General features: G+C 38.1%; 1 non-coding gene across 1 annotated transcript; it reads left to right on the plus strand.

The window, feature by feature from the left end:
• The first annotated feature begins 8,834 nt into the window (after positions 1-8,834).
• On the plus strand, positions 8,835-8,939 carry LOC129508429 (U6 spliceosomal RNA). Its single transcript, XR_008664167.1, has one exon. It is a non-coding gene; the product is annotated as a U6 spliceosomal RNA (small nuclear RNA).
• Positions 8,940-11,496: the final 2,557 nt, after the last annotated feature.

Genomic DNA, 11,496 nt, shown 5'->3' on the forward strand with positions numbered 1-11,496 from the left:
GGGGCATCTCAACACCCCCCAGTACTCTCCAGGTCTCTAAGAAAAGAGAAGGCGATCCATGTGAACACATCAGCATTAAGGGTTTACCAGGGAACAAGACTCGGCTGATCATTCCCGGCATCACTATGCTGAACATGGGCAGAAGCTTCAGGTACCTGCAGAGGACACAGCCACCTTTCACGTGAGACATGTTCTTCCCCACCAGGCATCGCTGGACAAAAATCTGCCGAGGAAACACAGATGGGTGAGGTGGGGGTGATGGCTCTATTGGAGTCTATCCAGCCTGGGTCATCTCAGCACAACAGACAGGACAATTGTGACCCTGTTGTGGCAGCAGGATGTGCCCTCTGGTGGGTTTTCTGCTGAGCTGCTCGCCCCAATCATCCAGGCATCTCCAGGGCATCCAGGGCGAGAGGAAGTGCATGTGACCAATGAGCATGTTTTGCTCGGTGCACAGTTGCCTGAGGGGACAGGAATGGTGTGTGTGACCTTGGCCTCATTGCTAGCACTGCACGCCAATTATGGAGGCACAATGCTTACAAGCTGTCCCCTGGCAAGGACAAGCCTCCCTCCTGGAGGCCACAGACTGCCCCTGCCAGGCAGAAGGAAGAGGGCCCTTGTGACATCAATTAAAGCAAAGGTGGGTTCCTGGTACCAAAAGAGTTTTCAGAACAGGGGCCAATTTCATTCATCTAAATTGAAATGAAATAGTAGAGAACTTTCAAATGCAAAATCTCCTAGGAGATGTTTCACAACCCATTTCATGGTGCTCCTGCCATAAGAAGCGGTGTGCACTCAGGCCGAACAGAGCAGTACAGCTGGCAGGTGGAGAAGCATTTAAGAAAGCAAACAAAGATATGGTCCAGTGCATCACAACAATGCAGTTTTATGTATGTACTAAAAGTATGTTTCTGAAGAACATTTATTAGATAATGGGGAAAATGCTCACAATGTGATGGTAAGTAAGAGGCATACAGGATACAATAGCAGCATATATACTGTGAGTCTACACCAAGAAAAAAGTGCACAGGAATAAACCCAACACACGGTAATAGTGATTCATGCTGGCATGGTAAAATTAACAGGCAGGACTATCATTTTCCTCTTTAGGTTTTCTTTCTTTTCCAAATGCATCATTTTAATAATAGGAGGAGGAATTCCAAAGCTGTCCTCCTCAAGCAACAGGTCCTGCTTCTCGAGAGATTAGCAACTGTCACCCAGTTGCTAACCTCTCAGTGTACATAGGCTCCTGCAGAGCAGGTGGAGGTGGGCAGCCACGCTGCATTTCCTGGCCTTTGGTTAGCCCTATGCACAGAAGAGACAGTCTCTCAAGGGAGGGGATGAATGATGACGGCAAGGGCAGAAATTGGACTCTCATTCTGAGGGAAGGGTGATCATAAAAGCCACGTAGAAATCCCATGTAGAAAGCCCTAAGCATTTTTGTATGTTGTCATATATTACAAAGTGGGGCAAGGAGAGGATTATTGTTTCAAAATGGCAGGGGGCCAAAGTCAACAATTTTCCATCAGTTTGTTTGCCTCTTTTAATTAACAATTTTTCTTTAGTCATTTTCTTTACCAGTTAGTAGTTTTATATTCTACTTCTGTGGGTTTATTTTAAAGATATATTTATTTATTTATGTGAGAGAGGGGAAGGGGAGGGGCAGAGGGAGAGGGAGAGGGAGAAAATCTCAAGCAGACTCCACACCGAGCATGGAGCCTGACATGAGGCTCCATCTCACCACCCTGAGATCGTGACCTGAGCTGAAATCAAGAGTTAGATGATTAACCAACTGAGCTACCCAGGAGCCCCACTACTTCTATGCTTTTAATCATGGCCCTTCAATTTTTTTAAAGATTTATTTATTTATTCATAACAGACACAGAGACAGGTAGATACACAGGCAGAGGGAGTAGCAGACTCCTTGCAGGGTGCCTGATGTGGAACTCGATCCCGGATCCTGGGATCATGCTCTGACCCAAAGGCAGAAGCCCAACTGCTGAGCCACCCAGGTGTCCCTCTAATATGTTCTATAGAACAAGTAAAATAGATTTCAGCTTCCTTCTTACACAGAAGAGAGAAATTGGTTCTTTCTTAGCCATAGTTTAGAAAGGGATGTGTCACGTGTCATCAGTGGTGACACTACTAAATTTTTGAGATTGTTGTCATATGTGGGACAGACTCTTTACTGAGCTTCTGTCAGCATGTGATAATATCCATAATCTGGGCATTTTGGATTTTCTTTGTGAACTGATTAAATTTTAGTACTCTGAAGTGAGGTCAGTCATTAACTAGTTTTTCAATATAAAGAGTTTTGTAAAGAGTTTTCCATTGTCTTGATTTCATGAGAAACCAGTGAGAAACTCTTTGTATTCTTCAAGATGTTTAAGATTTGCTTCTCTTTCTTTTTTTTTTTGGCCCTTCAAATTTTGACAAAGATACAACTTCAAGGCTAAAGTAAATCAGCATCCCCACCCTTCTGAATAATTTTGAGTCCATGGAGAGATTTAACTCCAAACAGAGGTCCAATATTTTAGTTTTGTCCTGTTTTTCACTTCTTGTATTTGTAATTGTTATTCTTCAACCAATTTGCTCATGTATCTGTTAATATCTCTGCTAACTATTCCTTCTTGCTCATGAGTATTTCCTTTTTCTTTATGTACCTCTTTCAGTCCTTCTTTAGGGAAGGTTATGTCCTGATTTTGCCCTTGGTCATGAATAATACCTTAGCTGGGCATGTACTTTATTTTTTCATTTTTTTTTTCAAATTTAATTTTCCAACAAATAGTATAACGATCGGTGCTCATCTCCTCACGTGCTCTCCTTAATAGGCATGTACTTTAGAGGTGACATTATCCTCAATGGCTCAAAATTTTACTCCTCTATCTTTGGATTACATTGTTGGAACTGAGAAGTCTGTTGTTGGTATAACTGTCTTCTTTTAGCAGGAAACAACAAATGTTGGAGAGGATGTGGAGAAAGGGGAACCCTCTTGCACTGTTGGTGGGAATGGGAACTGGTGCAGCCACTCTGGAAAACTGTGTGGAGGTTCCTCAAAGAGTTAAAAATAGATCTGCCCTACAACCCAGCAATTGCACTGCTGGGGATTTAACCCAAAGATACAGTTCCAGTGAAACGCCGGGACACCTGCACCCCGATGTTTCTAGCAGCCATGTCCACAATAGCCAAACTGTGGAAGGAGCCTCGGTGTCCATTGAAAGATGAATGGATAAAGAAGATGTGGTTTATGTATACAATGGAATATTCCTCAGCCATTAGAAACGACAAATACCCACCATTTGCTTCGACATGGATGGAACTGGAGGGTATTATGCTGAGTGAAGCAAGTCAATTGGAGAAGGACAAACATTATATGGTCTCATTCATTTGGGGAATATAAAAATAGTGAAAGGGAATAAAGGGGAAAGGAGAGTAAATGAGTGGGAAATATCAGAAAGGGAGACAGAACATGAGAGACTCCTAACTCTGGGAAACGAACAAGGGGTGGTAGAAAGGGAGTTGGGTGGGGGGTGGGGGTTACTGGGTGACAGGCACTGAGGGGGGCACTTGGTGAGATGAGCACTGGGTGTTATTCTATATGTTGGCAAATTGAACTCCAATAAAATAAAATAAATATAAAAAATAATAATAATAAATAAAAATATGTTTTAAAAAAACCCCAAAACTGTCTTCTTTTATTGGTAGTCTTTCCTCTTAGGTGCTTTCAAAGTCTTCTCCTTGTCTTTGATATTCTGAACTTTCATTATGGTTTCATTCTTTTTCTTTGTGTGGATTTGTAAGTTATTTCTGTTTGAGATTCACCATGATTCTAGAATCTGATGCTTCCTGTCTTTCAGCAACTGTAAGAATTCTCAACCATTTTCTCTTAAAAGAGTGCTTCTCTCTCCTTTCCTTCTGGAACTCTAATGAAATATATTTTAATCCTGATTCTCTCTTCCATGTCACTTGGTTTCTCTTTCACATTTTCCAGTTTTGTGCTTTCAATTTCTTCAGTTCTCACTTTCATATCACTATTTTTTTTCCTTTAGCTGCATTTAATCTATTTTTTTAAAGTTTGTTTGTTTGTTTGTTTTTTTATTTATTTAAGTAACCTCTACACATGCAACGTGAGGTTCAAACTCACAACCCTGAGATCAGGAGTTGTATGCTCCTCCAACCGAGTCAGTCAGGTGCCCCTTTAATCTGCTATTTTAAGTTACTAAGTTTCACATTTCAATGAGCATATTTTTCACTTTCAGAAGTTTGAGTTTTCAAATCTGATTATTTTTGATAGAATGGTGTTAAGGTTTTCAGTTCCATTTTTAGTTCTTTAAACACGCTTTATTTTTTGTATTTGGCATCTAATACCTTGACTTTCTGAAGTTTAGGGGGTACTAATTCTGCTGTTTCTTGCTCAAGGTGGTTTGATGCTTCTATGCTTTCCATTTTGGCTAAGGGGCTCATGTTGAACAGGCATTTATGGGAATCCTGCAAGATCTAAGTCAAGGGTGCAACCCTCCAGGGAGAATCTGCCATTACTCCTGTGAGGTCAGTGTGTAGCAAATTTTGGATGAGTGTATGTTCATTTCTTCCCACGAGTTTTCCCTGATCATACAGGGAATTAAGTTAAATTAAAATTTTATTTATTTTTATTTTTTTTAAATTAAAATTTTAAATTAAAAACCTCAAATGTAGACTCCTAACTCTGGGAAATGAACTAGGGGTGGTGGAAGGGGAGGTGGGCGGGGGGTGAGGGTGACTGGGTGACAGGCACTGAGGTGGGCACTTGATGGGATGAGCACTGGGTGTTATTCTATATGTTGGCAAATTGAACACCAATAAAAAATAAATTTATATAATAAATAAATAAAAACCTTAAATGTACAGGAATGCTGGCTTGCCCTTGTGAATTTTCAGGGGAGACATTTTTCCTCCTCCCGGGACTAAACTTGAAGCATTTTGTTTTATTGCTCTTTCTCTTTGCTGGTGGCCAGCTATTTTACTGGTCTATCTTTTCACTTTTTATAGCCTTCACTCTTCACTACTCATGAACTCAAGGTCTTCCTCCTGTTCTTGCCTGGCCAGTTAAATCTAAGCCTTGGAAATCCCAGTTTAGTAAATGCTGTCAGGGGACCATTGGTGTCCAGTGTCCTTGTCAGTTTAACTCTCTTGAGTTCAGTTCTCTTTGTTTTTTTCAACCTCCGGAGACTTTCTTCCTTTCTTATGAGCTTTCCTATGAATATAAAAAGATGCTTGTTACATTTTACCCAGTATAACTAGAAAATTTTGTTTTTGAAGGTAGTTCAGGAAATTGTTTGCCCACTATCAGATGTGGCAGGCCAGGGAGAACTTTTAAAGCTGTAGAAGAAAAAACAAACAAGCAAACAACAAAAATAAAAATAAATTAAAAAAATAAAGCTGTAGAAGAAATTGAAAAGAAAAATATAGAAAGATTTTCCTTATCTTTTAGGTTAAGTAGCATCATTAAACATATAATAAATAAGTGGGCAAGAATACAAATTTTAAAAACCCAGAGCTACATTATAGAGAATACCCATATGTTGTACTCTGGATCTCATCTTGTTTCTTATCTGCCCACTCACTACATTTTAAAGACCTCTTAGTGTTGCTACATATCATCTAGTCCATCGGTTCTATGACTGCATAGTATTCCATAGTATCACTGCCCCCTGCCATTTCATTTGCCCACTCTGGAGTAACAAGCACAGTCAACACTGTGATTAATGGTATAGTCCCTCATGAACTTGCATGAGGATATTTTAGGTAGCTTCTGAGGAACACCACTGCTAGCTCAGAGTACAATATACCCGCTTTTATCAAATACTGCTGTATTATCCTCCAGAATGGATTTACACCAGTCTATATGTCCACCAGAAGTACACAAGAGTTACATATCCACATCCACATCCTCTCCAACACTTGGCATTATCAATCTTTAATTTTTGCCAGTATCCTTGTGGTTTGAAGTTGCACTTCCCTCAAAACTCTGGGTTATATGCTTATTTTATGCTTGTTTTAATTTCCTTTTTTATAAATTGCCTGTCATTATTTTTACCCACATTTCCACTGGAACTTCTTTTTCTTGTGGATTTGCTACTAGTCTCTTGTTTATGATAAACATTTCTAATAACCTCTCTCATCTGTCATCTGTCAACTTTGCCTATGGTACTTTAAAAAAATATTTTACTTATTATTCATGAAAGACACACACACACACACACACACAGAGGCAGATACATAGGTTGGAGGGATAAGCAGGCTCCCTGTGGGGAGCCCAGTGCAGGGCTTGATCCCAGGACCCCAGGATCATGACCTGAGCTGAAGGCAGGTGCTCAACCACTGACCCACTCAGGCGTCCTTCCACATTTAAATCTTTAACCTACCTGACCACCTTTATACTAAGTGTTCAGTAGGAGTGAAGTTTTGTTACTCCAAATAGTTGGTTTTCTGACAACATCAAAGAGTATGTATCTTCCCCACTGACTTCTGAAGCCTCCTTGGATACATATTAAATTCCTACAAGTACAAGAATCTGCCTTGACCTCTTTATTCTGCTCCACTAGTCTGTGTGTCTATTCTTGGCTATTTCAAACTGTTTTCATTACTGCTACTTTGCAGATGTTTAAAATCTGGTTTGGCAAGTTCCCCCTCTTTGTTCTTCAGTTTCAAACTTGGGTTAGTGATTTGTGGCATTTTCTTCTTCCACAAAATGTTTAAATCTTTTTTTTTAAATCATGATATAACACATGAAAGTACACTGTAGCACATTAAAAGCATATACTGTAACAATCATCCAAATTCAGATGGAACTTTGCAGGTACCCCAGAAACCTTTTTGTGGCTCTTTTTTTAAATAAAAATCGAGGTGAAATTCATGTAATATATAATTAACCATTTTAAACAATTCAGTAGCCTTTAGTGTATTCCCAATCTTATGCAATCATCACTTCTAATTTCAAAACTTTTTCATCACCCTGGAAAAATAGTCATATCCATTAAGCTGTCCCCTTCCACTCCTCCTCTCCTAGCCCTTGGCAAGCACTAATTAGATTTCTGTCTCTATGGATTTGCCTACTGTGGCCATGTCATATAAAAGGAATCATACACTAGGTGATCATTTGTGTCTGGCTTCTTCTACTTAGTATGTTTTTGAGATCCATCCAAATTATAGCATATGTCAGCACTCCATTCCTTTTTATGGCTGAATAATGTTTCAATGAATGGATATATATTGTGTTTATTTATTTATTCATTCATGAGTGAACATATTGATTGTTTCCACCCTGTGGTAATTATAAATACTGCTGCCACATTGAATTTTTTTTATCTGAACCCCTCCCTTGCTCCAGAAATGACTGCTTTCATGATTATTTTATTACTTTCTTGCTTTTCTTTATATTTTTTGCCACTTACTGTGTATTCCTAAATGACATAAGTTAGCATTGCCTGTGGTTAACTTTTAAAATGTAATCATGCAGTTCCTAGCCTTATGTGTCTAGCTTCTTTAATTTGTCATCAAGATGGAAGATCATCCATATTATTGTGTATAGCTATACTTCCTTTTTATTTTTTATTGCCTTTGTACCATATATTTCACAATTAATTTAATGATCTACCATCAATAGTGAGGTATATAATTTTTAAAATAAGTTTAAGTCGTTAAAAAATCCAATTGAAATACTGGTTGGTTACATTTAATTTATAAACTCAGTTGGGGAGAACTGACATATTTTTCATGCCCAAAAGGATTGTGTTTTATAGATAGTGATAGTTAAAAATAATAATAAAAAAGGAAATAGCTGATGTGTTATAGATGGGGCTGTGAGTTCCTTTTAACAGATTTAACCTGTTAATTCCTTTAAAACAGAATTTCTTATCAAATTCTTTATGCAATAAATAAAGCCTAGAAAGGACACCTGATCACTGAGCGCAGACAGGCTGACTGTTGCCTGTGGTTGGCGAGACTGGACAAATACCCACCATTTGCTTCAACGTGGATGGAACTGGAGGGTATTATGCTGAGTGAAGTAAGTCAATCGGAGAAGGACAAACATTGTATGTTCTCATTCATTTGGGGAATATAAATAATAGTGAAAGGGAATATAAGGGAAGGGAGAAGAAATGTGTGGGAAATATCAGAAAGGGAGACAGAACATAAAGACTCCTAACTCTGGGAAACGAACTAGGGGTGGTGGAAGGGGAGGAGGGCGGGAGGTGGGGGTGAATGGGTAACGGGCACTGAGGGGGGCAGTTGACAGGATGAGCACTGGGTGTTATTCTGTATGTTGGTAAATTGAACACCAATAAAAAATAAGTTTATTAAAAAAAAGAAAGAAAAAAAATGAGACTGGGAAAGTCTGGAATGTACTGAGAACCACCAGCTTCCAATGCAGTTGCTACAACTGCACCATGTCTAGTTACCTGATCAGTAAACCAGTAGTACAAGGAGAAGGTAAGGACGCCAAAGACATTCCAGGCCATGGGAAGTCTCCAGTGATGGGATATGGAAAGAAGATATGGAAAAAAATCCAGGTGAGACAAAAAACATTCTGGCTTGGCAGTCCAATTTCCTTCATGGATTAGGTTTGGCTTACTGCCTGGGTATTTATACAGTAGCTCCTGGTATCCTCCCACTTCCTGAAAGGCTTAAAACATCATAAAATTTATCATTACCTTAAACTACACAGTAATACATGTTTGAAGACCCAAGATTATGAAGTGAGGCCCAGTTTCATTGTCTGTACCTAGTATAAAAAGCACAATGGACTAAACAATAGTCAAGCTATATGTGCCTAAGAAAAGACATCATCTTGTGCTTGCTTTGGCAGTGCATATACTAAAATTGGAATGATACAGAGAAGATTAGCATGGCCCCTGCACAAGGATGACATGCAAATTCATGAAACATTCCATATTTTTAAATTTAAAAAAATAAAGAAAATAAAATCTTTAAAAGAATAAAATAAAGATTTGATCCTTTCTATCAAAACAAACAAAAACAAAACAAAACAAAAACAAACAATGACAACAAAAAGAAAAGACATCATGTCTTCTGAAGAGAAACAAAAGTATAGTGGACATTGGTGGTTGTGCGTCCACACCCCTCCTCTCACTCATAGAAGCAGAGTCCCTCTTGCCACTTGAATGCCATACTGTGTGGCTTAGGTAGGCCTCGTCAAACTGTCCACCAGTCCAATCTGGTGTGTGCCCTAGGCCTGGCCAATGCTCTCTGACCCATGGGCAACAACTGGTGTGTCAGGAATGGATATGGGGTAATTGGAATCTGTCCCAGGAGTCTGGTGCTTAGAGAAACCAAAGAATCCAGCTTCCTTTCTTTCAGGTTCTAAGCTAGTATGACAATTTGAAGCTCTCTTGTCTACCTGGTTCATTCAGAACCTGGATCTAATCATCACCAGAAAGTAGTGTGCCCCTGGAATTTTTACTTACATGAGCCAGGAAGGAACTTATTTGCTTATATTAGTTTTGAACTAAAGTGCTATCACAAGCTCTCTAAATAATCTTGATTAAAATAAAAGTTAATATTCACTTTCCTGCAATGCCAATAAAATATATATAAAACGTCATACTTGAAAATTTCCTCATAGTCTATGGCATTTATCTCTCAATATCCTAAGTGTTATACAATCTTAACATTAAATAAAAAGTAGTTTTTAAAAGATTTACCTAGTTAGATAGAGAAAGAGAGAGCGTGAGTGGGGGAGGATCAGAGGAAGAGAAAGAATCTCAAGCAGACTCCCTGCTGACCGTGGAGCCTGGCACAGGGTTTGATCCTAGGACTCTGAGATCATGACCTGAGCCAAAATCAGGAGTCAACCAGCTGAGCCACCCAGGCGTCCCTAAAGAAAAATATTTTTTTAAAAGGCACAAAACACCCATAATTCCAGTTACTTAAGCCCTTTTATTTTGGCATAGTAAATCATGTTCCTTTGATATAGACTTGATTTTTGAAATGCATTCAGAATCATTTGAAGTCAAAACTAGTCAATGAAAGAATACTGTCTGATTATAAAATGAATAAGACACCTCATGGCACTTCTACAATTGAATTTCATGTGGGTTAAAAAAAGGTAAAATACAAAAGTACAAAGTTAACAGAAAAAAAACCCAGAATATATTTATGAACTTTAGTTAGGCAGCACATTCTTAGACAAGATACAAAAAAAAGAAAAGGATGTTTGATAAATTTGATCTAAAATTTATATGACTGAAATCAAGTTAAAAATTTGTCAGACTAAAAGAAGAGATTTGTGTCATGTATAAAGAACTCCTATACACCAACAGGCAAAGGAAACTACTCAGAAAAAATATGGTAGAGGATATGAATGGCTCATTCACAAAAGAGGAACTACAAATGGCCACCAAGTGTATGAAATTATATTCCACCTCACCAGTCTGTAAACTTCCAATTAAAACAAGAATGAGATACTTTATTTTTTACCTATTTGGCAAATTTTTAGAAAGTCTTAAAACATCAATTTTTGGCTGAAAATTTAGGGAACACATATTCTCACATATATTTCTGAGACTATAAGTTAATACACCTACTTTGGAGAAAAATTTGGGGTATTCCTCAACAAGCTAGGTTTATTCCAGGAATGCAAGATGGAGTTAACATTCAAAACCAAGTCAATATAATTCACTGTGTTAAAAGGATGAAGGAGAAAAATAATATACCTTTCTCAGTAGAAGTGGAAAACATACTTGCTACAATTCAAAACTTGTTCATGATAAACAATTGTAGCAAACTAGAAATAGAAGCAAACTTGTTAGTCTGGCAAAGAGTATCTTACAAAAAATTGACAGCAAATAATTTATTTAATGGTGAAATATCCAAGGTTTCCCTGCTAAATTGGGAATGAGACAAGGATGCCTTGTTATCTCTACTTCTATCCAACACTGTACCAGTGGCCCTGGCCAGTGTACTAAGATAAGAAAAAGATACAAAAGGTATAAAGTTTGGAAAGTGAGGAAACAAAAAGGTAACTTCTTGACCTGGATGCTTGTTACCAGAGTGTGTTCACTTGGTGATAGTTCATCTAGCTACACACTTTGACTTGTGCACTTTTCAATAAAGTTTATTACAAGTACACAACCAAAAAGATGCAGTAGGTCTCTATTCACAGACATAGAAATTTGCCCAAGGTTTAGTACCATAAGTGGAAAAACAGGCCACAAATTTTGTTTTGTTTCTATCTATATACCTATTTCATAGATTAAAAAAATGATTGTATATATGAAGAATATCTCTGGAAGGATATGCACGAAACTCTTAATAATGGTTGTCTTTGGGGAGTTCAACTGAGAAACTGAGGGCAATGAGTATTTTATGGCATTCATTTTTGTTTTGTTTACCTAAAAATCAAAAATCAAAAATTGCAATTGTATATACATGGGGGGTCTCATGGTGACTAGTTACAACAACACTCATTTGGATGTACAAGTTCTTGTATATTTT

The sequence above is a fragment of the Nyctereutes procyonoides genome, unplaced genomic scaffold (assembly GCF_905146905.1).
Source record: "Nyctereutes procyonoides isolate TBG_1078 unplaced genomic scaffold, NYPRO_anot_genome, whole genome shotgun sequence".
In the NCBI taxonomy this organism is placed as follows: Eukaryota; Metazoa; Chordata; class Mammalia; order Carnivora; family Canidae; genus Nyctereutes; species Nyctereutes procyonoides.